Source organism: Saccopteryx bilineata, chromosome X (assembly GCF_036850765.1).
Source record: "Saccopteryx bilineata isolate mSacBil1 chromosome X, mSacBil1_pri_phased_curated, whole genome shotgun sequence".
Lineage (NCBI taxonomy): Eukaryota > Metazoa > Chordata > Mammalia > Chiroptera > Emballonuridae > Saccopteryx > Saccopteryx bilineata.
The window spans coordinates 122,714,040-122,737,371 of NC_089502.1; the positions used below are offsets into that span (position 1 = coordinate 122,714,040).

A 23,332-nucleotide genomic window follows, 5' to 3' on the forward strand; every position below is an offset into this window, starting at 1 on the left:
CAGATAAGCCCGCGCTCAAGCTGGTGACCTTGGGGTCTCGAACCTGGGTCCTCTGCATCCCAGTCTGACGCTCTATCCACTGCGCCACCACCTGATCAGGCACATATGCTTCACTTTTACTTTAAATTTTATTCAAATGTTATATTGATTGCCCCCATTTTCCCATTTCTTTCCATCATTTAGATATAGTTCCTTAGGAAATACTAAAAACACTTTTTACTTTTCTTCATACTACGCTATCTTAATTAACAGCATTATTAAGAGCTAAGAGAATAGCTTGCCACATATAAATGGAAACACCTTCCAAATGAATGAGGGGAAATACCTTGCAGTATTATGGCTAAAAGAGCAAAAGATTGACAAGTAGTTTGCTAATGTCTAGTTCTTAAGAAAGATGGTTCTTTATTCATGGTTTGTTATATATGAATTGATACTACTTCAGGGAGTTGGCTAAAAAAAAATACCAGCAGCTACTTAAAATAAGGATAAATTGTTCACAAACATCAAGGATATAAATACCAACAAAGACTGAGAACTGTTTTTAGATTAAAGAAAACCAAATAAATATGCCATATGAATGTATCACACAATTCTTGATTAAATCTTAGAGCAGGGTGGGTTGGGTTGTGAGGAACAATTGCAAAAGGGTGTTACTGGGACAGCTGGTGATATTTGAATGTGGTCTGCATATTGGATAATAGTACCATACATTTCCTGAATTGGATGACTATATTTTGGCTATGTTGTAGATACATTTTTAGAAGATATATGGTAAGGTATTTAGAAGTGAAGTATTATGACATCTTCAAGTTACTCTCAAAGCATTCAGGAAAATTTGTATTCACATACATTATATACAAATTATCAATATAAATTATATACAGAGCAGAGGGGGGGGGAAGACAGAGTGCACAAGCAAATACAAATGGTAGCAATTGATTCTGGATGAAGGGCATATGAATGCTCATTGTACTAGTCTTACAAATTTTGTAGGCTTGAAACTTTCATATAAAGTTGGTAGGGAAATGGGACTCTTTTAAAGCTTGTATTGTTTTCACAAGAGACATCCTAGTTAGAGAAATAAATAGCAAAAGGTAATTGAAAGTGAAAAAGGGACATTTAAGACATAACAGACAATATAAAAAATTCAACTGATTCCAAATGTGGTTTATTAAAAAGTCACAAAGGAATATGCCTGCAATAATCAAAATCAACTGGTATTGATCAAAGCTGCTCCTATGCAAAATATTACAGAAACACACTGCATACCTGTTATTGAGCAGTCATAGCTCAATGACAGCACCATGCTAAGCCCATTCAGAAAGATGCCTTTGGATATTACTAAACACAAACAATATTATGCTAAGCCTTAATAATTTTCAAAATACTTTTATATTAGCCAAATGGGTAGTAAATATGTAATTAAAAATATATGATTATTATTACTTCACATTCAAGTTTACTGTTGCTGTACTGGATATTTTAATAACTTCTTTCCCACAAATAGCACACTGAATGTTACTGCAAGCAAATTCATTTTAATTAGTCATGTTAAAAATTATACCAGTGGCAATGCTCTAGTAGCCTAGCAGCTGGGAGAATACAACTTCTGCATTCACATGTAAATAACAGAGATGATAATTAAGGAACCTTTGTTAAAAAAGCATAGAAACACTATTATTAACTTCACACCTACAAGCAATTGAGAGCTGAGTTGTACTTGTGAAAATAGGAAAACTGCTTTGAAGCCAATGAACAAAATTCTTCACTTGCCTGTTTTATTCCACTTGAGAACAAAGAATATAATGAATGTACTATATAACCCATTGATGAAATACAAAGCATATATTTTTTTCCACTTTCCTGTCACTTGAATGAGTGGAGGATTAGTTTATGCTAATAGTAATTTTAATTAGTTTCCAGTAGATATTGGCCAAGAGCTTTTCAGCAAAAGCTCTTGTCCTAATTCAGTATCTCATTCTCCAGCAGGCTGGTGAGCTCTGTTCACAGGCACGAGCTGACTTTGTCAGCAATAGCAAGTTCAATTATTGATAGCAGCAAGACCATATAACAGGCTCCCTCCTGGTGACAGGCCTCTGAGTGCTAAAGAAAGGAGTTCTCATACCATTGGGTCCAGCCCAGAGGAGAGGCCTACCTGTCAAAATACAGTTTATTTTCTATATTAATACTCTAGCTAAAGGTGGAACATACCCTGTGACTTCACGACTTAAACAAAGGAAATGCATTTGTTTTTTAACCCAGACAAAATTATTTAAGAAAAGAAATGTGTGCCTGGTGCTTCTAACCTCTCTTTTCAGTGTTTCCCAGCTCGAACTTACACTGAAGATTGGTAAACCCTTTGTCTTAGGCTCTCCCTGTAGACTGATCATCAAAAAGGACTCGATAACAATTCAAATTCAGTTAAGAAAGATGGCATCTCATCAGAGTTTTTTTAAATTTTACAACTTGCAAGTTACTGCATGCTGGAAAGTCTGTCTCCTCTCCAATGCAAGGCAGATAATTGCCTTAGTAAAGGGCCCCTTTTCCTCAAAACCACTCAGGTGCCCACTGCTCAGAGACAAAGACAAAGCAATCTTCTGCATATCCAATTACCTTTTATAGTTATACTCATATCTTATCTTCTTCAAATACAAAAATGCAAGTAACAAGTGAAGATGTTAAGCCCTTTTAAAAGTAACCTTGGGGCCCTGTTCAATTGGCTCAGAGGCAGAGCATTGGCCCACTGTGTGAATGTCCCGGATTCAATTCCTCGTCAGAGCACACAGAAGAAGCGACCATCTGCCTCTCCACATTGTCTATCTCCCTCCCTCTCTCTCTTCCCTTCCTGCAGCCAGGACTTAATTGGTTCTAGCACATCAACCTCAGGTGCTGAGGAAGGCTCTGTGAAGCCTCCACCACCTCAGGTGCTAAAAATAGCTTAGTTGTGAGCATGGCCCCAGATGGGCAGAGCATAGGCCCTAGATGAGGGTGGCCAGGTAGATCCCAGTCAGGGTATATGTGAGAGACCATCTCTCTATCTTCCTTCCTCTCACTTGGAAAAGAAGAAGAAGAAAGTAACTTTGGTATTTTATGCCCGTCACCCATTACACATTGCTCTCCAAAATTTGTGGCAATGAAAAGTCCTAAAACTTCACCTGGGGAAAGAATCATGCTGAGAATTTTCTATGTAAAGTTTATGTTACATAGTATTATGTACTATTATTCTGAAAAAGTGAAATTGGTGGCTTCTTTGTCCTTTTTACAAAATCAAATATTGTCTTGGATACTATGTCCTGAGATAGACAAGTACAGCAGAAATTTTTATTTGATTCATTGTCTAGGCTGAATAGACTAGAAATCTAATACTTACTCCTAAATGGCCTTTCAGTTCTCATATTAACAGCTAGAAGACAGAAGTCACAGGTGTCAATCAAATTTTTGTCAGTTCAAACAACATTTAATATTATCCTTATTATATATCACATGAATTTCTCATATTCTCATATATATATACTATATATATAAATATTACTGCTATTAGGAGAGTTTTATATTTTGTTAATGTAGGGGAGCATAATTCACTGCACTAAACTATGTCTCCTTGGTTTAAGAATTTTTTTAGGTGGATTATCTTTAAGAAACTGCACACACAGGAAAAATTCTGAGAACCAAGCAGAAGTCACCCTTTTGCAAAAGACATTTACATTTATAAGGGAAATCTCTATTTGTAAGTGTGTCTTTCTCTATATCAGGAAGAGAAGGATAACTTTTTTTATTTTTAGTGAAAAAGAGAGTGACAGAGACAGAGAGAGAGGGGCAGATAATGACAGACAGACAGGAAGGAAGAGAGATGAGAAGCATCAGTTCATACTTGTGGCACCTTAGATTGTTCACTGATTGCTTTCTCATATGTGCATTGACTGGGGGCTACAGCAGAGCGAGTGATACCTTGCTCAAGCCAGCAACCCTGTGCTCAAGCCAGTGACCTTGGGCTTCAAGCCAGCAATCTTTGGGCTCAAGCTAGCAACATTGGACTTCAAGCCAGCGACTTTTGGACTCAAGCCAGTGACCATGGGGTCATAGACATCTTGCTCAAGCTGGTGATCCTTCACTCAAGTAGTATGAGCCCACACTCAAGTCAGTGACCTCAGGAACTTGAACCTCAGTCTTCTGCGTCCCTGTCTGATGTGCCACTGCCTGATTAGGCTCGAAGGATGACTCTTTTTTTTTAAAAAAAAAAAAAAACATTTAAAAAAATGTTTATTTTATTGATTTGAGAGAAAGAGGAAGAGAGAGAGACAGGAACATTGAACTATTCCTGTATGTGCTCCAACCAAGATCGAACTGGCAACCTCTGTGCTTCTGGATGATGCTTTAACCAACTGAGCTATCGGACCAGGGCAAAGGGTGACTCTTAAATCTCTAGAAACTCTTATCAATGATGAAGACAACAACTTATATCTGCATATCAACCTTAATCTTATTTACTGTGATTTTCCTGGTCACCTCACATAATTGACTACCTATTCTCTACAGCTTTTGTCCTTAGCTGAAGATGGTGTTCAAGGTGATAAATTTGTCCGTTTTGTAAATTTGTTCTATTTTTCTGCATCTTTCCCATTTATACAAAAGGTATATATGTTATTTGTATGGCCAGTAGCTGCAGCCACCATCACAGCTGCCTGGCCCGTGCAGGTTTGCATTTAATCCGGGTAGATCATAATGAATCAACAGAGCCAAGAAATGATGGACCATTTTCCTTTATTCTAGACTCATACCAGCCAATGAGTAAAAACAAACACACGAGCACCAAGACCCATTCTTTCTGATTTTTTTTCTAGAATCAAAGGCCTAATAGCCTCACTCAGTCCCCTCTGCATGCTTCCATTTTGGCTGCCTCCTCCCCTCCAACCATGTGTCCTCTCTCCTTCTCTGTAACAACGTGGTCTCCCCTTCAAATGGCCTTCTAGCTTTTCCTTTTAAAACTTTTCCCCAGGACAATCCCCTCTTCCAGCACACATTAGCATAACCAAGTCCCTTCCCAAGCATGAAAGGCAATTAGCTGTATCACATGAGAGCATCATAACATGAGCAGCAGCCATTTTTAACAATGAGAGTGAGCAAAACCAGAAAATACAGATTTTACTCATTTACCCAACATTATTACATTTTTGTTTTTCTCCTACTAATCTTTTTTGTGTCAATTTGATTATTAGACCACCTAAAGAATCTAGAAGGGTAAAAGTAAAAATTTTCCCACCTCAGTAGTTGTTGATCATTACAGGACCTTAACTGCTAGATACTACTCTCTCCAGGGCTGCTGCAGCTGAGAGATCATGGGGCCTCTGACAAAATCTAGAAGAAGGTAAGAATTCCTACCATGTCAGTTTCCCAGATCTCTGATTGAAGTAAGAGTAGTGAAAGTCATTTTTCTTTATCTATAATTAGGTTAGCAGGAGAAAATATACAGGTGAATTAGTTCCTTGGATATATTGGCTTTGATAAAAAAAAAATTTAATGAGTAGTCTTGTTTTCTATTGATGCTCTTTCCTCCAGAGATGGTCATTGTTTTCTTTTGTCTCTGTTGTATTTTTCTATGTCTTATGAGCATGGCTTTGTGACCAGGTAGATATTCTTTCTGGCCTCTGCCAAACAAAGAATACATGTGCTGGAATGCACCTGGCAGACAGCCGAATAGGCTGTGGATTTGACAAACAGCAGTCCCTTTGTCTGACTATGCTAGCTTTCAGGGGAGTTTGTCATGAGGGGTCCCAGTCCATAAGGGTCCTTTGTCATCTAACCTTCATTGTATTGTTAGTGCTGAAGATGACCCTTTTTAGTAGCACTTGCCTGTTGTCCTAGATTACCAGGACTATGACTGGAGACATCTCATATTCTCATGGGAAATCTGAGACACCATTTGCACTACACCATTCTTACCACCTGTGACAGTGAAGGTCTTTGCTTTCTTTGAATAACTCTGGGAGTAAACTTTCTGGATCAAGGGCTGCATTTTTTACACCCTTTCTGGTGATTCCTCTTGCATCCATGACTAAGCCAGGAAAAGGTTGATTGGCCTGTGTCACTAATTAGATTAATATAAGATCCTACTTGCCCATGCTTTGACTTGGCTATATTTAAAAGAAAAAAAATGTACAGAGCTTTTATAATAACTGTCTTGTTAGTAACCATGAAAAGACAAAGTTAAGAAGTGGATTCAAAGGAATATAACAGCTAGCCCTAGGGACTTTTTTAATAAGTTCAAAAAACAGAAATTAGAATAAAAAGTAATGTCCATATCCAATATAAATTCCCTTTCTCAAAATCCAGCACCACCTGGGGTTTCTTTTCCTAAGATTGACAGAGAGCACTTCAACATCAACTTTGTGGCTAGAGTAAATAGATTACTCCTGTAAATACTAAAAGCCAAGAAGTAAACTTAGCATAAGTACCTCAGACAGGTGGTAGGACTCACTTTGGTTTCCCTTATAACTTCTCCTACTTTCCAAGGTTCCATAATAATCAGTCTCTGTTAAGCCTTCCTTTGCAATGCTGTTTGTGACAATCCTAGACCCCCACTGCAAAGAATTCACATCCCCTAGACACCATTAGATATTTTAAATTATAAAGCCCTTTTACCATTAGACTGGTAAAGATCTTACCAAATAGACTGTAGGTAGAAAGATTAGTGGCCATTCAAAACCCTTCTCACAGAGAAAACAGATGGCCAGAATTTCTCCCTTGTCTTCCCACAGATGACCAGGAAGGACCTGAGCTGGAAGCTGCCATTCAGGAGCTAATTGGAACAACAGTAGAAATCCCCACTCCCACAGGAGAATTGGTCTAAAGCTCAATTGTGCACTCAGAAAGAGGCCTTTAGTAAATGTTTTAGATAGACTATTTAAAGGCATAATGCATTAAACTCTGAAGTTCTAGACTGTATAAATCCTTCAAGTTTCATCTTAGATTGAAATCTTCCTGATATAAAGAAACAAGCAAGTTTAGTTGGAGGGTTGGGTTAGTCCCTTGATATTTAGGCTGTAATACAGTTCTTTGGGGAATTGGAAAAAAATCTGTCTCTGTCTTATAAATCTCTACAAAACCAGAAATGTATCTCTAGAAGCAATTCAAATCTGACCAATATTTACCCATCCCCAAACCTTCCTTATTCATCTCAAAATGTCAGTAGATATTGTTAAAGATCAGGAAATTGGAAACAGGATTGTCTTGCATTAAAAAAGGAAAAAATTAATTACACTAGACCTCTAAAAATAAGCAAATATACCCCCATCCCCAAAATAACCTTCATCTTGAAGAAAACTTGGATATTTCTCCATGCATCTGTGGTATAGATTTTCTACCTCCATCTTCTCTAGGATCTAAGAGCCATTCTTTGAAATGAAGATTTTAGGGTGATGTTTTTCAACAGTGGAAAAAAGAAGGAAAGGAAGCCTTTTTAAAAAAAAAATACAAATTACTATATACATAAAACAGCTCTCTTGCCCAAAATGTAGTCAAGTAAAGTTAACTTATTCCAACATTTACATTTATAAACTAGGGAGTTTTGTCTTAGTGTACCTGATTCATTGCAATAATTTTAAAACAATAACTCTAAAGTCTCTGTTTGTGTCTGTATGTTTATGTGTACCTATAAATGTATGTTGTAGATGTGTGATATTTTTTCTACCTCTGCATATTATTGTCAAATTAATTCATAAAGGGGCTCTATTTAATTGGCTTAAAGAAAATTAAGCACTTTTATAATTAAATTTTCAGAAATATAATAAAAATGAACCTAAATAAATTTCAGGTTCACATGATCTGAAAAAAAAATTTGGTGCTAAAGCTAGTTTACGTTTGTTGGTTTAATTAAAACAGGCATGATTTTAGAGGTCAGAATTAAGTATTTATACAATACTTTTTATTCTACCTTGATTTATTAACAATAAAATAAGTTCATGTTATCTCTTACTAAATTTGTCATCAAGAAAAATTGTTTTGGATGATGGCCACTCCGACACACAAAGTTTTTGTGGGTAGTCTAAACACAATTGTTAAGAGCAAGAGATTAGATATATGTAATCTGGAGAAAAGTTTTTATGCAAACTTTTCAGCAGTAATTATATTTTATAGTATGTTTACTTTAAAATAGTGTCTGAAATCTTTTCGGTAACTTGAAACCTTAAAGTTTTGCTAAGTTAAATTAAATAATGAAATTTCATTGGATGTTTAGATCATACTCAAATAAGATAAAATAGTAAACCATCAGTTATGGAACTTAGGTCTATCTACTTCTGGCTTCTTACTACAGTGAAACTAAAGATAAATTTGGGTCTCTTATAAACATGTCTTGGTCACATTAAAAAACTCTACTCTCTTTGCCTTGGCCAGTTGGCTCAGTGGTAGAGGGTCGGCCTGGTGTGCAGGAGTCCTGGGTTCGATTCCTGGTCAGGGCACACAGGAGAAGTGCCCATCTGCTTCTCCACCCTTCCCCCTCTTCTTTCTCTCTATCTCTCTCTTCTACTCCCACAGCCAAGTCTCCATTGGAGCAAAGTTTGCCTGGGCGCTGAGGATGGCTCTGTGGCCTCTGCTTCAGGCGCTAGAATGGCTCTGGTTGCAACAGAGCAATGCCCCAGATGGGCATAGCATTGCCCCCTGGTGGGCGTGCCGGGTGGATCCCGGTTGGGCACATGCGGGAGTCTGTCTGACTGCCTCCCTGTTTCCAACTTCAGGAAAATACAAAAAAAAAAAAAAAATAGAGAGAGAAAAAAGCTGTACTCTTAATAAGGGCAAATGCTTCTGTTGGCAGTGAAGTGACCTCAGCATGTTACCTGCAATTGAACCTCGGTTCAGCAACCTTGGTACTTGAGTTCTGGCTGAGAAATAATTCAGAGCCAAGACTCAAACTTTTAGAGAAAGTTTATTTAGAAAGTCACTGAAGTGAGCTGTAGAAGAAATGGACTAAAAAAATAAGTTACAGAGGCAAAAGAAGGGCCCTTGGAGCTTAAGAAAGAGAGAGAAAGGAAAGGAAAATGGGCCTGGGGGAAGAGCGTAGGGAAAGGCATGGGAGTGCTCCATAAAGAGAGCTGCCCTGGGTCCTCCATCTTGAGAGTATTTATCTGGGGATCTCAGGGGAGAATCCCATTAGAATAGTCATCAGCTCTCTAGGTGTGTCCTTTCAGGGTCGTGGTCTCTACTGATCGGTTGGTGCCAGGACAGGAGGTCAGTAGTCACTGCTGCTGGTCCTGATGTCAGCCATGGCATTTCTTGTTTGGTTTTGCTGTTTTTCTGGGCCTGGAGCTGAAACACTACTGAGGCCTAGGTGTGTTTGATGTGGGTCAGAACCTCATGGTCCTGGGGGCTTAATGCTTAAAGGCTATTCTTTGGCCCCCTTGTTCATTCCCACTATAAGTGGGTCTAACCAACAGAGTAGCAATATGCCAGGGAAGGTAAGTTTGTGGGGGTATGAACCACATGACCAATGATATGCTAGGAGAGAAAAAGTCATCCTAGTGTTGAGGTCCCAGAACAATTTTGCTCATTGCTGCACACCTGGTGCTTTCTGCACTGGTAACATTCTGTATGTACCTGGCCCATTGTCTTTGCTCTGCTCATGCCTGTCTAGCTCTCTATCATACTTCTAGGAATTATGAAATGTTTTCATAAATTTGCCATTCTAAAGAATGCTTTTATAACAGACAATTTACAATCACTTTTAGTTTTCACTATAAATTAAGCTTTCTAAAGATTATAAATACTAATTAATATATGTAATTAAAACTACTAGAAATAATAAGAGAAATAATTCTGTATGTAAAGAAATTTGGATGTGTTTTGGGGTAAGAAAAGGTAAGAGATACAAAGACATATTTTGTTTAGGGAAAATAATTTTGTCCCAAATTAACCCTGGTTATTTCAAAAGAGGAAAATAAAGGACAAATTAAATACAAAGTTAGAAAGAGAGAAAAAGAGAAATAAAATTTTACTCTGTGTAGTCAAGTTGGCAAAAAATTAAATTGTTATAACGATGTTAACATAAGCTTTAAAATCAGTAGTATATGTATGTACAGCTAAAAATTAATTTACTTTTATCTCCTAATAAGACAAAATTTTCTTAGACTATTGGTCTGCTCTTGATAAGAGTTGTAAAAGGTTTCCTTTGTTCTCTTTTAGAAATCTGACTAACAAGCAAAGATTTTGTGTTTCATTAAAATGATTTCCTGTGTTTTATGTTGTCCTAATCAGGTCTTTGATTACTTAAGAGGACTGAATCTTCTCAATATTAAAAGAGCTAAATTTTGCTAATAATTATGTAACCTTCTGTATTTGCCTTTTTTCACCACTTTGATTAAAGATAACTAAAAATTGTTTCATAATGACCTGTGATCCTTATTTTGTGGTATTCATACTTTTTTATATTTTTGACAAACTTTTCAAAATAAATTATTTTTGACCTGAAAGTAACTTTGGGAATTTTCAAAGGTCCACTGGGACATCTCAAAAGATTTTCCTTTTTTTTTCTCCTTATGAAAAAGAGAGACAGCACACTAATTATGCTCATTTGGTATGTTACATTACATGAGAAGAATTGTCAAATAAGTAATGTTAAGCCTTCTTAGATTATATTGGTGTAGACATATATTATTAATACAAGTGCTCTAGAAATTTTATGAAGTTCCTAGATATCAAAATGCCTTGATATGTCATTCTACTTATTACCTTGAAGTGTTATATGCCACAGAAATAAGAAAATGTCATTGTCAATTATGAACTTGCATTACATATTTAACCATGACCAATTTTAAGCCTTTGTCATTTACAGAGAGTTATTGGTTTACTCTGATGCTTTTGCAAAAGCATTTCATCTTCAAGGAGACTCACAGAAAGTACTCTAACACACAGGTTTCTGAACAGCTTTAAGATCATAAAACTAATCAGGGTAAGCATTTTCAGAACAAATGGAAAAACTTAGTTCAGGCAGAATAAGAATAACACAGGAGCAAATGAACTAATGAGAATGATTATAACTTTTATGACATTTTGTTTGAAATATCGCTACTCTTCTAATGTCTTGTTTTCCCAGGTTTAAGGAAACTTTTTTCTCTTTTCACTTATCCTAACTATGACTGACTTACAGCAATTTGGTAGTGTTTCTTTGTATCTAAAGATGAAACAATTATTTCCCTACCTGCTCCTTCTAGAATTTGGAATCTCTTAGTGAGTATTTATGAGTATTCTTATTTCATGGTAATATAGCTATTTGCATAAGTTCAATAAGAATCTGTTCTCCTTGTAATAAGATACAATTGCAAACATTGTTTATTTTACCAAGTTTTTATTTTAATTTTTTTTTTTTTTTTAGTGAGACAGACTGATGGAGAGAGAGAGAAACAGAGAGACAAACAGACACACAACCAGGAAGGAGGAGAGGTGAGAATCTTCAACTAGTAGTTGCTGCAACTTAGTTGTTCATTGCTTCACATACATGCCTTGATGGGGGTGGGGGCTTCCAGCCGAGTCAGTGACCCTTTGTTCAAGCCAGCAACCTTTAGGTTCAAGCCAGCAATCTTGGGTTCATGTCTATGATCCCATGCTCAGGTGGGTGACCCCACACTCAAGCTGGTGACTCTGTACTCAAGCGGGATGAGCCCATGCTCAAACGGAAGACCTCAAGGTTTTGAACCTGGGACCTCAGTGTCCCCGGTCAACAGTCTAGATAATGCACAACCACTGGTCAAGTATTTTACCAAGACTTTGACTGGAATGCTGTATTTGAGAGAGATGTGCATAGAATTAGATATGACTAGACAGTTTTAAGGAACTAAGGTTGACTTCATGGAGCCAATAAAGTCCCTTGGAAAACCTTGCCTACAAAGTTCCCGAGAGTCTAACCAGGTGAGTAAGGAAGGTCACTTCCTGGCATGTGTAAGAATTTCAGTATATTTTGGTGACCTTGAGAAGAGAAATATTTACCCAAATTTATAAGTATACCAGCAAAGTCTGATGGCAAGTCCTTGACTTGGCTTCCTGGCGTTGAGAGACTTTAGAAGTCCATTCTGAGACTCTTTATAAAATATTTTAGTAAGGCAGATTTAAAAGACCGTATATGACCATAAATTTTTAAAAATGAAATAAAAGAGCCTTTATGATCAATCACTATTCTTGCTGCACTTATTGTAAATAATTGAGCCAAGTTTATTGAAACTAGACTTATTTTGAAAATAAACTATTCTTAATTTGGCTACCTTTGGTAGAAATGAGGGTGCTTTTAGAAAGAAAAAAGTACATTCTAATAGAAATTATGATTAGTACACACTTATGGATAGCAGATTCTAGCTCTGCTATCTTTGAGGTTTTGTTATGTACTTGTAAACTGATCTGGATACTGAATTATTCTAGTTTCCTCCAATATCTCTCTATGACTCTACAAAATAACATTCTAATTTTTTTCTATCTTTTTCATGTGGACTCATCAAGACTAAAGCTGCCCTTTTTTTCTGATATCCTGTAAACTGAAGCTAGACAACTTGATATAAACTTCAGAGAAAATGACAACAGCTCATGTTTAGATAATCTTTGTGCCTCTTCTTGTGGAAGCCATTCAGAAAGTTTATGTAAACACTTGATGACATCATCAGACATTCAAACTTTAAAAGATACTTGCACCCCTACATCTAGAAATTTTTCTTTTCTCACCTGGCTGTACATCAGACTCAGACTAGGATTGTGCTCTGCTCCAATCATTAACTTTTATCTTTCTTTTGTTTCTGTAGAAATGTTTATTATTGGTCCTGGCTGGTTTGCTCAGTGAATAAAGCATTGGCATGGTGTATATGGATGTCCCTGGTTCAATCCCTGGTCAGGGCACACAGGAGAAGTGACTATCTGCTTCTTTCCCCCACCCTTCTCTTCCTCTTCCTCTCCTGTACCCAGGGGCTCAATTGGGTTTGAGCATCAGAACTGGGCACTGAGATTAACTCGGTTAATTTGAGCATCGGCCCCAGATGGACATTGCTGGGTGAATCCTGGTAAGGGCACATGCAGTAGTCTGTCTCTCTATCTCCCCATCTCTCAATTAAAAAAAAATAAAGGAAATGCTTCTAATTACATAACTGATTGCTTTCACCTTATAAGCCTAACTTTGGGAGTCTATCTGAAAACCACCTAATGAAATGAAAGCTAAGACTATTTAACTGAATTGACCTAGTCTCAGGGTTGAGAGACTGGCTCACTGATATGGAGCAATACATCAATTTAGCTTCTGGAATGTGAAACTTCTTGGGGAAGTTTCAAAGGTGGGACTGTTGTGAACAGAATTTATCACCTTAACGTATGACTTTTTGGCATAAAATTTATTTTAGAAAGATTATTTTTAAGAAACTGCAGACACAGGAAAAGCTCTAAAATCAATTAGAAGCCACCCTTTTGTAACAGACATTTACATATATAAGAGAAACCTTCATTTGTTAGGGTGCCTCTTTCTTTATGTTAGGAAGAGAGGGATGGCTCTAAATATTTAAAATCTTATCATTGGAGAAGGAAATGACTTAAATCCACATGATAACTTTACTGTTTACTGTGGTCTTCCTGGTGACCTCCATAACTGACTCCCTCCCACCAACATCTTCTTTTGTTTTTAGCTAAAGATTATATTTAAGGTGATATCTTTGGCCATTTTGAAGAATTATTCTGTTTCCCTGGGTCTCTCCATATGTATAGCATGTAAACATAGTTTTAAACCTTTGTTTTTCTCTTGTTAATATCTCTTAATTTAATTATTAGACCAGCCAAAGAACTTTTAAGAATAGAAGAAAAAAAAAATCAACCTTTACAATAACCTTAGAGTTTCCTGGAACTCATAGTCATTTTTCATTAGTAATATAAATACTACCACAATTAATTTCTGAATTTCTGCTTATCTCTATTTAAAAATCAGAAAATCACAGAAAAATATATATTTGCAATAAGAATAAAATTCACAGTACTATATGGTCTGTTAAACAACATTTATATCTTTTATTTGCATAATTCATAGTATTGTGCTAAAGACACTCAAGACTAATATAATATTATTCAATGCTAAAAGAGGGTAATAAGAACATTTTAAGACCATCACACAAAAGCTAAAAGTACAAAAATCACTGAACTTTCCTAATTAATTTATTTTACTAAAATGTTCTATATTTACATACCAGTGTTTTTGAGTCTTGGGGGTAGATACCCAGTAGAGAGATTGCTGGGTCATATGGTAGTTCTACTTGGGGGGGGAGGAAAGAGAGAGAGCGGGTTGGGGGAGGGGAGGGACACAAAGAAAACCAGATAGAAGGTGACAGAAGACAATTTTACTTTGGGTGATGGGTATGCAACATAATCAAATGTCTGAATAACCTGGAGATGTTTTCTCTGAACCTATGTACCCTTACTGATCTATGTCACCCTATTAAAATTAATAAAAAAATAAAAAAATAAATAAAATGTTCTGTCATATTACCCTGATGCACCAATTTAATCAGTTCAGAGAAAAGAGGGTTTTGCTTAAAAAATATTCTTCTCATCACTTTAGGTTTTAGTATTGAAGCTCTGAGTAATGACATACAGGTTATTTTTCTCTGTGACACACTCCATTGTGACAGTTTCTGACAAACAACGTCAAGACTAGGTGTACAGGAGTGACACTGAGGAATGATAATGCATTCACTGTAGCCTTCTGAGCAATTACCTGATCCCAATTAAATTGTGCTGGTAGTGACCATCCAAAGAGGAAGGTGAAAAATTGACCTTCATTGTCCATCTTTATTTAGAAGTGAAAACTGTGCTCACTCTGCTTCATAATTACCATCAAAACAAAATTCATATTAGTTGCTAAACTGTTTACATGCTTCAATTTCTTAGACAATCTGAAAACCAAAGCACTTCCTCTGTTTTATTTATCACTGCATTACAATATAATAAAGTAAGTAACAAGTGGATACAAATTTCCAAACTTAAATCACCTCTGATTTTAGTTATTGATTTATCTTTCCTTTTTTTGCCACTTGAGGATTATTTTTAAATTCATATTTGATTTAAAATGACATATCTTCAAATATTCTTCTTGAATAGTATTTTTCTTTTGTGTAGATGAATCATCTCAATAGTTTGGCTTCTAAAGAATTCTCTTACTCAAATACAAGGAGTAATTTTTCAAAAGAGATACATTTCATAAAAATGTTTTTGATTTTTTTTCCTTTTATGAAATACCAAATTATTTATCCTAGAAGACAGCTCCTGATAACAGAAAAATACTTTAGTTTGCTTTAAGAAGCAGGGTTAGCATTTATAATATCATGGGAGAATGATTTCTTTTTTGTATTTCCACTGCATGCTGACTTGTACGCCTGAATTCTAAGTAATTGTTTTGACCATTTAAAAAGTGATCTTTTCAAAGCTCTGAGAGATTTGAGCAGAGTAGCTTTGGTCAATTTCAATTTGTTCCTCTAATTAATTATATATTTAAATTGCTCGTGGATTAGCTATCAACAATGCATTTTCTATTCAACTGGAAAAAAAAAAGAAACAAGTCTTCAAGATAGCAATTTCTTTTGTGCTCAGATATTATAGATGGAAGTTGGGGGAGATGCTGCCAGTATTTTCGCAACATTGGCTTCAATTCCTGAAGAACATCCCAGTGTAATTGAGGCAAGAATGTAAGAAGTGAGGATAATTCCTTGGCAAGTGGAATGGGGAAACTGAAACAGATAGCTCTTCTCTCAAATTGTGTTCTTTACCTTTTGTCTGAAGTTCTACCTTCAGAATTTTTATTTTTCAAAAAGAAGTATCATATACTGCCTAACAAAAACAGCTTATGATATTGTGTAATGGGCACATACTGTAGTTTCAGTTGGGAAGGTGATAAAGTTCTGCCTGACCAGGCGGTGGCGCAGTGGATAGAGCATTGGACTGAGACGCAGAGGACCCAGGTTTGAAATTCCGAGGTTGCTGGTTTGAGTATGGGCTAATCCGGCTTGAGCACAGGCTCACCAGCTAGAGCACAGGGTCACTGGCTTGAGTGTGGGACCATAGACATGACCCCATGGTCGCTGGCTTGAACCCAAAGGTCTCTGGCTTGAAGGCCAAGGTTGCTGGCTTGAACCCAAGGTGAGTGGCTTGAGCAAGGGGTCACTTGGTCTGCTGTAGCTCCCTAGTCAAGGCACATATAAGAAAGCAATCAATGAACAGCTAAGGTGCCACAGTGAAGAATTGATGTTTCTCATCTTTCTCCTTTCCTGTCTGTCTGTCCCTATCTGTCCCTTTCTCTGTTTTTCTTTGTCTCTGTCACACAAAAACAAAACAAAACAAAACATTCTGAAGGTGGAATTTGGTGAATGCTGCCCAACACTATAAATATACTTAATAGCTCTGAACTCTTCACTTTAAAGTGGTTAAAAGAGTAAATTTTATGCTATATATATTATACCACAAAAATCTAGTCACAGATGGATGCTGAATTCTAAGACTATAACTTATTAGCAATAAAAACTTTAGTATCTCTAAGTTTCCATGCTTTTTTTCTATAAAGTGGGGAGAAAAACCCCTACATCCCAGGGTGGTTGTAAGGATTAAAAAAGAAACTCATGTATAGTTTTTATCACAATGACTGTGGCACCTAGTTTGCAAATGTTATTCTTCAATGCAGTGTCTAGAACTGTTTTTGGCACATAGTAATGCTTCTTTGTAATGAATGAATTCATTATATATTATTATTTTTTTAACAGAGGCAGAGAGTGAGTCAGAGAGAAGGATAGATAGGGACAGACAGACAGGAACGGAGAGAGATGAGAGGCATCAATCATTAGTTTTTCCTTGCAACACCTTAGTTGTTCATTGATTGCTTTCTCATATGTGCCTTGAACAGGGGGGCTACAGAAGACTGAGTAACCCCTTGCTCGAGACAGTGACCTTGGGTCCAAGCTGGTGAGCTTTGTTCAAACCAGATGAGTCCGCATTCAAGCTGGCGACCTCGGGGTCTCGAACCTGGGTCCTCCGCATCCCAGTCCGACACTCTATCCACTGTGCCTCCGCCGGGTCAGGCTCGTTATATATTATTTTTATGTATTTGTTTACTTTAGAATGATTGTAACACCTTAGTATACAAGGTTCCCATTTTTGTGTATGAGTGAAATGGGAATAGCAGGAGAATACTGAATGGGGAAGGGAACGTAGAACAGAGTGCCAACTTGTCTAATTCCTCCTTAGCTAGGACTGGCCAGGAGCCCAGTATTTTTCAAAATCTAAAAGCATAAGGACCTAAATCAGTGTTTCTTCAATTTCATTAAAATCTCCTGGAGAGCATGATAAAATGTAGACTCTAGATCCCACTCACAGATATTCATAATTGGTGGTACCCTGTTTCTGCATTTTAAGAGTCACAAGTGAGCTATTAAAACTTAAGTTATACTTACTATTAAAATTTTTTATTCATTTTTAGAAAAGGGAGAGAGAAAGAGACAGAAAGAAGAGGAGACAGAAAGAGAAAGAAGGTGGAGGAGCAGGAAGCATCAACTTCCGTATGTACCTTAACCAGGCAAGCCTAGGGTTTTGAACCAGCAACTTCAGCATTCCAGGTCAACACTTTATCCACTGTGCTACCACAGGTCAGGCCAAGTTATTCGTATTACTTAAAAATAATTATAGATTCACATGCAATTGTAAGAAATAATAGAGAGAGATTCCATTCTATATACCCTTTACCTATTTCCTTCAATGGTCACCTCTTGCAAAACCATAATAACACAGCCACAATATTGATAGTGCCACAATTCTCCAATGTAAAGCAGACTGTATTTTGAAAACTGATCTATTAATCGCTAATATCTTGACAGCACATTAAAATCATCTGGCAAGTTTTATTTAAAAAAAAAAAAAGCCAGTTCCCAGATCCAGAGGAATTACTGAGGGTGAGGTCTGGGCAACTCATTTCCCAGTGATTCTAACTGTAACTTAGGGAAGAGCCACTGTGACATCTTAACACTAAGTGCCTCTTCCCCTACTTTCAGAGGGAAAGCCCGTCTTGCAAGCTGAAACTCATCCCAAATCCTAAAAGTGAAGACAGCCCACTAAGCCTTTGGCTTAGAAATTTATGCTTTGCCCATTCTCAAGATTTAGAAAATGCAGCTGACTTGAAATCTAGAAACAGAGGCATTTAAGCTGTTATAGTGATAAAAGAACTGGCTATTATCCCAAAATAAATGATAGTTCTCCCATAAAACACTAATGCATAAAGACCATTGTACTCAATATACAGGGTTTAACAATAATTTTGGCACAGTCTCTTTTATAATTTTATATCAATTATTCTGTTGCTGGATGGAAAATAACCCAGTTTGAAAATATTTAAATATGATCATCAAAAACCTATTCCTCATTCCTTTTGTATTTTAAGTAAGTTTTTTCTGTTCTTTGTGCTATATATTTTAGTCTATCTGCCTAATATGGTACTAGCATTTGCAATAAAAATAAATCAGGACCTATGATTAATAAAGTATTATTCTTGCTATTATTTGTAACAATACTGTTTTTCAAATAGAAACTACTTTAAGTGTTTTCTCCCTTCCCTTCAGTATTTTATAATATACCTACCATACATTACAGACTGAGTAAATATGGTGGCACTGCTGGCATAATTAGATAATCTTAGTGAACTCCAAAAAAAAAAAAAAAGAAAGAAATATGGTACAGAACAAGGAAGCTATGTAGCCATTTGAGCATGTGTTCTGTCAATAATTTCAAAAGGCAACATTAACTATAAAAGGTGATATTAAATCTATGAAATACCATAATCTTTATTTCAGGTTCTATGTCAAACACTGAAACCCCCATCAGCTTAAAATACCTTACAACAACCACATCTATAACCATTAAAGTGCAGCACCAATTAAAACAATAATGACAACAATTACACTTTTAGCACCTCAAGGTAATATGAAGCAAGCTAGGTAGTTTTCTACAATGCCACAATTTCAAAATAAGTTATGATCAATAAGGATTTGGTTAAAATTTATAAAAAGAATAAGTCTATTGCCATGGCTGGGAGGGTTAGCATCAAAATTTCCCTGTAACTTAAACTTTACCATGAGATTATACTCTTATAAACCATGTAACTGGATATCTTTTAACATTTTGTTTATACTTTGAAAATATAAATTATTTTATTTTAATATATATATATATTAGTTTCCTAGGGCTTTTGTAACAAAGTACTACAAACTAGATGGTTTTAAAAAACAGAAATGTATGGTCTCATAGTTTCAGAGACTAGAAGTCCAAAATCAAGGTATTTTCAATATTTCGCTTAGCTCTGAAACCTGTAGGAGAATCTTCCTTTGTTGCCTAGTAGTGTATGCTGTATTGCCAGCAACTCTTGGCACTCCTTGGCTTAAGCCTGTATAACTCCAATCTCAGCCTTTGTCATTGCATGGCATTGTCTCTGTGTCTATGTCTCTTCTCTTCTTATAAAGTAACAACAGTAACATAGTGCACTAAGGGCCTATCCTACTCCAGTATAACCTCATTTTAACTAATAAGATCTGCAGTGACCCTATTTCCAAATAAGGTAACATTCTGAGGTATTGGGAATTAGGAATTCATCATATCATTTTAGCAAAAAAAACAACAACAAAAAAAACAACAATTCAGCATATAACAGGATATAAAAGTGATATATGCTTATTTAACATAATTCAAACAATAGAAAAGTATGCAAAATAACAAATAAAAATATCATCCTTAACTTCTCCCATCCCTGGCTAAAAAAAAAAAAATTATTGTTAAAAGTCTAACGTTCATTCTTCCAAATTTTTCATATATATAAACATATGGACGAACTAAGTATATATAATTTAAAGAAAAATAAAAGGTAAATAAACCTGTACATATATACTTTTCTCTGAATTGATTTTACATTATTAAACACCATGGACATCCTTCCATGTTAATATAGTAGGTAATAATAATGATTAATATTCACTGGGAGTCCAATATATAACAGGGTTTTTTTTTAACTGCTTTCCAGGAATCCTTTTATTTAATATTGGTAGCAGCTCTATGATATAGGTCTGATTACTACCATTTTACAGTGCACAGTAGGATTAAGTAATTTGCCCAAGGTCACGCAAATAGTTGACAAAGCTGGGATTCCACACCATAGTCTGATGTTAAAGCCTATGTTTTTAACTCCTTAGCCATATAGCGTTTTGTTTTACAGTTGTCTCTCATTTGAAGTAATTTAAAAATAATAGACAAATCTGTTGCTCTGTGAGGTCACTCACTAAAGAATGCCTTTTGTCTCAGCGGTAGAGCGTCGGCCTAGCGTGCGAGGACCAGGGTTCGATTCCCGGCCAGGGCACACAGGAGAGGCGCCCATTTGCTTCTCCACCCCTCCGCCGCGCTTTCCTCTCTGTCTCTCTCTTCCCCTCCCGCAGCCAAGGCTCCATTGGAGCAAAGATGGCCCGGGCGCTGGGGATGGCTCTGTGGCCTCTGCCCCAGGCGCTAGAGTGGCTCTGGTCGCAACATGGCGACGCCCCGGAGGGGCAGAGCATCGCCCCCTGGTGGGCACAGCGTCGCCCCTGGTGGGCGTGCCAGGTGGATCCCGGTCCGGCGCATGCGGGAGTCTGTCTGACTGTCTCTCCCCGTTTCCAGCTTCAGAAAAATGAAGAAAAAAAAAAAAAAAAAAAGAATGCCTTTTGTACCCTAAGATAAATGCAACTCTCCGATGTTAGATTATTTGATTTTAAGTAACCCTAGAAGATATTATTGTAATAGTGAATAGGACCTAATAAAATATGATGCAGTCTTTTAAAGTTCAAAAAATCTATCCTTTATTAGGTTCATAATCTTTTATCTCTTAGTGTAATCATTGATAATTACTTCTATTGACTAAAAATCAAAATGTGAATAATTTCTCAAAATTACACTATAGCCATCCAATAGCCATCCATATTTTAATTTAACATATATCATTCAAATACTTTTGGAGATGAAACCTTAATATTTGTACTTAATATTTGTAGTTCCATTTATTTTGAAAAATTATTATTTCACATTTAATGAGCTTCTTTGGATTGGCAACCTACAGATATTGAAAAAAATAAATTATAATTCTTCTCTCAAAATATTGGTGGAGGAGAAAGCTATGTGAATAACTGAGAAATAATGTTAGAGGTGCAATGAGATTGAGAAGAAGGGAATAATCAATTTTGGGGTGGGTTGGTCAGGAAAATTTTTACTGAGGAACTGAAGTCTTGATAATTGAGATGAGTTTTCAGAAATTAGCACAATGTTCTCAGATGAATGACAGTGGAGGAAACTCAGGGATACTGGTGGTAGGCAGCTTGTGAAACGACTGCCAATAATCCTCTTCCTGGTATTTGTATCTTTGTGAAATCTCCTCCCCTTCAGTGTGGGCTGAACCTAGTGATTTGTTTCTCTATCCAACAGAATATGGAAAAGTTGATGGGATGTTATTTCTGTAATTGAGTTAAATAAGACTGTGACTCTCTCCTTTAATGGCTTCGATGAAGCAGCTGTCATATTTATGAAGGAGCTACCTGAGAACAGGCCCATGAAGCAAAGAACCAAAGAAGGCCTCCAGGTAATAGTCTGTTAGAACTTGAGCCTTGACAAATTAAATTCTGCTGTTACCAGTGAATGAGCTTGGAAGGAAATTGTTCCCTAGTTGATTCTTTAGATGAGATCCCTCATCCTGGCTAATACTTTAATTGCAGCTTTCAAGACATCCTGATCCAGCTAAGCCTCACTTGGATTCCTAACCAACAAAAATTATAAGATGATAAATGTGTATTTTTTAAGCCACTAAGTTTGTGTTAATTTGTTATGTAGCAATAGATAGCTAATACAGTGGGTTTTATAAGTAGAGGCAACTATGTAAAACAGACAGAACAAAGAGAGAGTCATAGGTGTGAAGCATCTCGCTGTGGTACAATAGTATAATTGTTGAGACTTAGAGTGAAAAGATGTCCAAGCTAAAAATTGAACCTGGAATTATAGATGGATATCTGACCACAAAGACTTAGGCCATGCTAATAAGCTTGAACTTTAGGCAGTGTGGTATTCTTGAATGCTGAAAATAAAATGATCAATTCAGTGTTTTAGAAAATACACTCTGGAAGCCAGCTAAAACATGTGCAGGAATGCAGGAAGGGGGCCATCTGCGATAGTGATGGTGGACAGACGATTTGAATACAAACCTAAGAAATGGAGAAGGAAGAGCTGGAATAGGGTTGAGCACTATTTTAGAGGTTTACTCACCAGGTTTTAATGGATTGGAATGTGAGTGAGCACAAGATGATCTAGGAGGATTCCTGGGAATTTTGTCATATAATTGCATAAATTTCAAAGCTATATATTAAGAAAATCCAGTTTGGTCTGAAGATAATAGGTCGGCTTATGTAAGTTGAATTTCAGTTATCAGTGGTAGATGGTTCATGGTCTGTTGATGTACAGGCCTGGAGGTCAAGGAAGAGCTCTTGCCTGGAGAATATGTGGGAAGTAGTAAACACAGATGAAGGCAGAAAAGTCTCCAGGTCACCAAGTAAAATGAAAAGAGAACATAAGACAAATTATGGGAATCAACAACATTTAACAGAGGATCAAAGGATCAGCCAAGACATTTCAAGAGGACAGTGTTCAACAGTGTGAAATGTTTTTGAGAAGCCATGAGTGATGAGAACCATATAGCATCCACTGACCTCAATGAGTTCAGTGAGAGTTTAGCTATCTTCTTATACATTTTCTTAAAGTTGCACAATTACTTGAGCACTGTCAGAAATTCTAAAGCTTTAGGATTGTAATAAGAATGATCATTTAAAATGATTTCCCACTCCTCCCTGGCCATAGATATTATTAAGCATTGGTTCTGGTACCAATCATTGGGCCTAAAATAAATAACATCATTCCATGCTGGGAAATGGCCTTATTCTTCTGATAGCTTGACAAGTTTTTAATCAGCATGCACCATGCAGGGCCAGAAATAATAATTTGATTTACATGCAGTCTATAAGTGACATTAGATAACAAATAATTCTCAGTGGGACAGAAATATGGTAGGCCTTTCAGTCGCTAAATATTATAGCCTGTCACATGAAAGGCAGTCCTTTTTTGAAATAATACTACAAAAGTTGATTTTAGTAAATTACATCACAAACTGGTTATTTGAATACAAAGGGAAGTCATTGAGATGGATTAAGGTCATTAAATGTTAGGCGGGTGTATGCCTACATCACTTTCCCATGTCTCTGTAGGGCGAGCCAGCTATTTTCAGATGACATAAATTCAA

General features: G+C 36.5%; 1 protein-coding gene across 1 annotated transcript in view; it reads right to left on the reverse strand.

Moving 5' to 3' along the window:
• IL1RAPL1 (interleukin 1 receptor accessory protein like 1) overlaps positions 1-23,332 on the reverse strand; it is a 1,416,727-nt gene that overhangs the window by 210,615 nt on the left and 1,182,780 nt on the right. The window lies entirely within an intron of this gene.